Genomic DNA, 6,965 nt, shown 5'->3' with positions numbered 1-6,965 from the left:
AATAGAATAGAATAGAATAGAATAGAATAGAATAGAATAGAATAGAACAGATTGAATTGCACCATTGCATGGCACCTATAAGATCAAGTCCAACTGCCTGACCATTTGAGGACCAACAAAAACTTAAAGCATATTACTGAGGACATTGTCCAAATGCCTCTTGAACATTGATAGATACAGGGAATCAACCATCTATCTAGGAAGCCAGTACTAGTGTCTGACCACTGTAATTGTGCAGAAATTTTTCCTAGCCTCCAGTCTGATCCCCCCTTGGCACAACATCATGCTGTTCTCATGTGTTCTCTCATTGGTGAACAGGGAACAGAGCCTGGCACTTCTCTTTTCTTCACCTTCTCAGGGGTATGCAGAGAGCAGTGAGGTTGCCTCTTGGCCTCCTCTCCTCCAAACCAGATGATGTAAATGTGCTCAGCTTATCCTTACAGGACATGTCTCCCAGCCATGCTACCAATTGTGTTGCCTTCCTCTGGATGCCTGTAAGATTTTATATTGTGGAGCCCAAAACTGCAAGCAATATGTTTTGGTTAAGTCCATTTCAGAAACTGAGACCATGGAAGGGTATGAAACATAAGAATGCACAAAGAGACAGCAGGATACTTGTGATAAAAAGCTTGTGCAAAACATCTTTTTTATGACACAATGTTTTATTTATATAGTTCTAAATGCTTGACTTCTATTACAGGTAGTCTAAGTTTGTTTTCTATAACTGATGTCAGTATTTAGGTATGGGGTTTTTTTCTACACTTAGAGTGGAATGTAAATCACTTGGATAGGTAACACTGAAGATGACACAAGCTCTGGTGAATCAACAAGATCAATAGAGATTAATAGAACTGATGCTTGGGCTTGGGCCACTGTAGCTTTTTTTTTTTTTTTTTTTTTTTCTGACAGGAACTGATTGAAATAAATAAGATTCAGTGTCTGGATATGTTGAATAACTTGAGAAAAGCTATTGCTCTAATAGACAGAACATGTTTGGAAAAGGAGCAGATAAGAAAGATATGGAAATCTGAGAAACTGAAACCTTTTTCAGTTGAGGCTGTACAAACTTTACGTGGTTTCATTTTTTGGCAATTTTAGGCTAAAATTTAGATTATACTTGTTACAGGCATGGACTGAATGCAATCCCTCTCACTGTGCTTAGAAATAGTTATGACCTTTTGTAGAACTTACTGAGAACACTTTGGTCACAATATTGCTTTGTTTGCCCAAATGTATGTGGAGCAAGGAAACGAACTCTGGCAACTAAGTACGTCCTCTGTATGAAGAAGCATTGTCTCGTAAGCTGTATGTACAAACTAGCTATCTTTCTCTGGTCTTCATGGGAGCAAAGATGATTTTCCCAAATGCTTTCATAGAGAACATTTGCTAAATCCATCAGAATAAGTGAAAGCATGGAGCAGTGATGATCTTTCAGCCCAGCTTTGAAGATGGTCTCGTGTCGTGGTCCCGTGGTCTCAACGCTGTGATGTGAAAATCAAGGCAGACAGCTGTATTTCACTGGCTCCGACTCATCATATATCCTTCCTTTGCCCCGGGGGGAGCTGTGGCAGAAACTAGAAAAGCTCCAACTGATCCTAACCCTGGCCCTGACTCTGCCCAGGCCATGCCCCTGTGCCACAGTGGAAAAACTGCTTTATAATGCAGCTGCTACCACTTGTCTCCTGGAAAGCTACATCTGCTGGGCACTACTTGTTTGGAAGTGTGTTCCAGCCCTAATCCTGGTTGTCCTGTTGCTCTTCTGGATAGGGAATTGAAGACAAGGTACAGAAAGCTGACTAAACCACCTCAGCTCTGTCTGGACAGTCTTCTACATCAGGGCAGTTGTAAATCTCTTTCCGTTGCTAAAATGGGCTGGGACTCATGCTTTCTTGCCATAAGGACTTTCATAAAAACCTGAAAATAGCCACTGTATGTCTGATACAGCTTTGGCTTCTGAAATAATATAAATATGACCTTGGCTGACTGCTCTCTATGGGGATCCTTTCTTTAACTTCTGTCCATATGGAATAATTTTGTGATCATACAGGGGGCAAGTTTTACAGCAAAACAGTTCTGTGAACAATTAGTGCTGCTTTGTATTTTTCATTTTCTGTTTTTGGAGGAATAACGAGAGGAAGAGATAAAACGATATTCAAAATTGTAACTAAAATTGTGAGAAAATAATATTAAATATTTTTCCCGATTCCTTGGTTCCCAATGATAACAATAAACTAAATGAAAACGTAAATTCATTTTGGAAATGCATTCCTATTTATAACTTTCACAAGTTTCAACACTGAAGTTATCAGGAGTGTGTAAATGTGCAATGAGTTTATCAAGTATCTTGGCCAGAATAAAAGTGAGGAGCACAAAAACTGTATCTACTGCAATATTATGATATAAAATGTTTATATTGGGAGATAGCAGATAAGTATCCCTGGGCAAGAAAGACAATCTGACGTACTGTGGAGAGAGGAAAAAAAAAAAAAAAAGCAACACAATTTCAGGTGTATTACACTAAAAACATCATGAGCAGAATATGTGATTCAAAACTTATTTAATCTTTACCACAACAGCAGTTTTATTACAAAATATGTTTACTTTTTTGGAAATTCTTGTGTAATTCCGAGGATATACATGTACCTTAAAAGAAAATAATTTGATGTCACACCAGGGCCAAGGCTTTAAACATAAGAACCTTGAGAAAAATTTTATCTAGATGAGTGATTTTTTTTGAATTAATTTTTTTTTAAGTAACTATTTATGTTCAACTGTAGCTAAATAGTGTGGAGAATGGGGGGTGGGGGGGTGATGAACAGTATTGAACAGTATACTATACTGACCAGGCTTGCTTTTCTCCTAAGACCTCTATTCTTCCATTTGTTTCAGATTCGCTTAGAAAAAGAATGTGAAAGACACGGTTTCAGAAACACACTGCCACTTTAAGAGGATACAACATGCCTATTAATAATTGTATTACTCCTCTATTATTGTTAAGAATAATGAAGGAATGGGAGCGTTGGCCCCCAAGCTGAATTTATCCTGAAATGTTTTCAATTAACTCTTGGCACCGGCAGGAAAGCATCAAACCTTTCCCATGCTGAAATATGGAAAATCTGCAGGGAACATCCCAGCAGGAGTGGAATTTCATTAAAACAAGCACATCATAATTCAACAACTTCTGCACCCTCTTTAAACCTTACTATTGATAAGGAGTTTGAGGCAATTTTTATGGATTTGCAAGAAGAAATCATTTCGTAAGATATTCTCAAAGAGTTTGTTTTGGCTGAGACTTTTGAGCTATTATCTGCTCCTTGATGAAAAAATACTAACACATTTAGCGTAACTGTGGCTAGTAGTTAAGAGACAGAATATTAAGAAGTTTCTTTAGGGAGAGAGTTTAAGAAAAATTTGTATTCTGGACAGCCACTTTCTGTTATCTCATTTAAGGAACTGATTCCTTGACTATTTTCCCAGATCTTTAAATAAATGTGTTATAATGCTATCGATACCTCCACTTTTGAAAACTAAATGTGGAGACTCAAACATACTGGAGAGCTAACTATACATCCAAATACGTAATATAGTACAAAGAATGTAATATAATAAAAATATCCAGTATGTAAAATATACCAAAAGATTTAATAGTAGAATATTACACTAACGTGTATTGATTTAATAAAGTGCGTATTGTTTCACTCAGATACAGGTAGTCCTAAACCATTTGGCTGTGCTCCATGTAATTAAAATTTACATATGGGATGCAGGATGTGGGTATTTTTCAATACTTCTGGATCCTTAGAGCTTGTTTGCTGTAAATTGCTTATGATTTTATCTTGACTGTACTCTCCATTCCCTGAAAGATCGTTATTCAATTCAGAATATAGATAGGATAAAGAGACACCACTTGCTGCTGTTCACAAAACACTTCATATTTATTAACCTTTATAATAATAAAGAGATTATATTTAATCCCCACAAAAGTCACAGGCTGCGCTTAAATTGTAAGGCCAAATATCTATACTGGTATTCGTCTCCATGTTTCGAAGTGGTTTTGAGAAGTTACAGCAGTGTCTTGTCACTAACTACTCTATGTTCAAAAACTCATCAACTTCTTTGTTGGGATTTTCCCAAGCACACAACTCATCATGAGATGGGAAGAAAGTCATGCAGATTTAGAAGAGAAACCTGCCAAGGCTAGTACCTCACTGAGAAGCAGGTTTGGGGGAAAGTGCTGAAGAAGGAGATGGTTAACACAGGGGAGGCTGCTGTTGATAGGGGTACCTTTTTCCCATCCATATCCTAGCACTTGAATAAAGCCCCACACTAAGCATCTGCAGCCAGCTTGATTACTCAGCCTTTTCCTTCATGAACCTGAAGAGGTGCACATAACATCACATTTCAGTTTGCCACAACAACAGATTTCTGAAGTTAGATGATACTCCTTAGCAAAGTTGTACTGCGATAGTCCTCTCCAGTTATGAAAGGACAGGAAAAGTCAGCCAAATCAACCGAAGTGATTCAAATCCACGCTGTCACGATTTTACAGCTTGACTTTCATTCAACAGAAACAGGAGGACTTCACAAACAAATTTATTTCCATATTTTCGCAGTAAACTGTTTTCAGAATAGCAGACAGGATTTAATGTGAATTTTTTCTGAGAACTTTGTAAATGACAGTTTTTCTATCACATGTAGGATGAATGAAAAAGCAGAGTAATCTTCACAGGAATACTGACAGCTGTTTTCTGCCTTCAGTTTATGAATTTACGTCTGCACCCTGTGCATTCTCAACATACTGTAACAAGGAATTCTGCCTAATTGCACAATCCGAAAAAAGGTGATCCTTTTCATCGGTGGGATTTTTTCACAAGGCCCAATTTTTGTACCAGAATAGTTAGTGAAAAATACATTTCTTTACACCTCTCTCTCATCATATCATGATTTTAAAGAATTCTACCAAATCCTTTCTCAGCCCGTTCTCCCTCCATGCAGCCATTCCATTCCTTTGGTCATTCTTCCTGTTGTTTTCTTTTTTTTTTTCTTTTTTTTTTTTTTTTTCTGTTCTACCTATAGTTTTATTATAATATGTTGGGTATAAGAGGAGATCTGCATGTGATCTATAGGAAGATACTCTTTCCCCTTCCCTTAGATGATTGCCAAGTTCAACCTACTGGTTCAAAAAATTAATCCTGAGAGTAGTTATTGCTCAGGATATTTGAAAAATAATGGCCATGAATTGTTACTAGTAATGTAATGACTTTTGTATCTCAGTTCATTTTGTGATGAATGAGTCTAGTTAATGTAGAAATTTAATGAAAGAAAGAGGATAAGGTAATTAATTTCTATGCAAGTTTTTTACATGGTAGGGCAAGCTCCTTAGCCCTTTTCCACTTTGATTTCTTTCAAAGATCATAGAATCATAGAATTGCTCAGGTTGGAAAAGACCTTCAAGGTCATCAAGTCTAACTGCAGCCTAACCATACTACCCTAACAACCCACCACTAAATCATGTTCCTGTACACCACATCCAGATAGTTTTTAAACACATCCAGGGATGGTGACTCAACCACCTCTCTGAGAAGCCTATTCCAGTGCTTAACTAACAGTTAACAGTGACTTAACAATGCTTAACCCTTTCTGTGAAGAAGTTTTTCCTGATATCCAATCTAAACATCCTCTGGTGCAACTTAAGGCCATTTCTCCTCGTCCTGTCAGCAGTGAGAAGAGACCAACCACGTTCTCACCATAAGCACCTCTCAGATATTTGCAGAGAGCAATATGGTCTCTTCAGACTCCTCTTCCCCAGACTAAACAGCCTCAGTTCCTTCAGTCGCTCCTCATAAGGCACATTCTCCAAGTCCTTCATCAGCCTTGCTGCCCTTCTTTGGACCTGCTCCAGCACCTCAATGTCCTTTCTGTATTGAGGTGCCCAAAACTGAACACAGTACTCATGGTGGGGCCTCACCAGTACTGACTATAGGGGCAGGATGACTTCCCTAGTCCTGCTCACCACACCATTCCTGATACAAGCCAAGAGGCCATTGACCTTCTTGGCACCTGGGCACATTGCTGGCTCATATTCACCCAACTGTCCATAACTGTCCCTTTCTATCAGGTAGCTTTCCAGCCACTCTTCCCCAAACAAATAGGGTTGCCTGGTGTGATTGTGACCAAAAAGCAGGACCCAATATTTGGCCCTATTGAAACTCATACAATTAAAATTGACCCACCAATCCAGTCTATCCAGATCCCTCTGTAGTGTCTTTCTCCCCTCTGGCAGATCAACACTGCCTCCCAGCTTGGTGTCATCTGCAAACTGAGGGTGCACTCAATCCCCTCATCAAAATCATTAATAAAGATGTTAAACAAAAGCGGCCCCAGTACCAAACCCTGGGGGGGTGATGACTGGCTGCCAACTGGATTTAATTCCATTGACCACAACTCTTTAGGCCCAGCCATCCAGCCAGTGTTTCACCCAATGGAAGATATGCCCATCCAAACCATGGGCGGCCAACTTCTCTGTGAGGATGTTGTAGGAGACACAGTATCAAAGGCTTTGCTGAAGTCCACGTAGACTGCATTGATAACCTTACCTTCATCCACTAAGGGGATCACCTTGTCAAAGAATGAAATTAGGTTTGTCAAACAGGATCTACCATTCATAAACCCATGCTGACTGGGCCTGATCCCCTGATTCACCTTTGATTGATGTATGATGGCTCCCAAGATTATCCGTTCCATAACCTTCCCCGGCACCGAGGTCAGACTGATAGGAATGTAGCTACCAGGATCATCTTTCTGGTCCTTTTTCATGATGGGTGTCACATTTGGCAGTCTCCAGTCCACTGGGACATCCCCAGTTAGCCACGACTGTCTAAGGATGAGTGGCTTGGCAACCACATCTGCAAACTCACTCAGCATTCTAGGGTGCAGTCCATCTGCCTCATGGACTTGAGGACATC

Source organism: Lagopus leucura, unplaced genomic scaffold, assembly GCF_019238085.1.
Source record: "Lagopus leucura isolate 7727_CA_CO unplaced genomic scaffold, USGS_WTPT01 Super-Scaffold_100018, whole genome shotgun sequence".
Classification (NCBI taxonomy): Eukaryota; Metazoa; Chordata; class Aves; order Galliformes; family Phasianidae; genus Lagopus; species Lagopus leucura.
The sequence above is the reverse complement of the archived record's forward strand: the minus strand, read 5'-3'. Positions refer to the sequence as shown.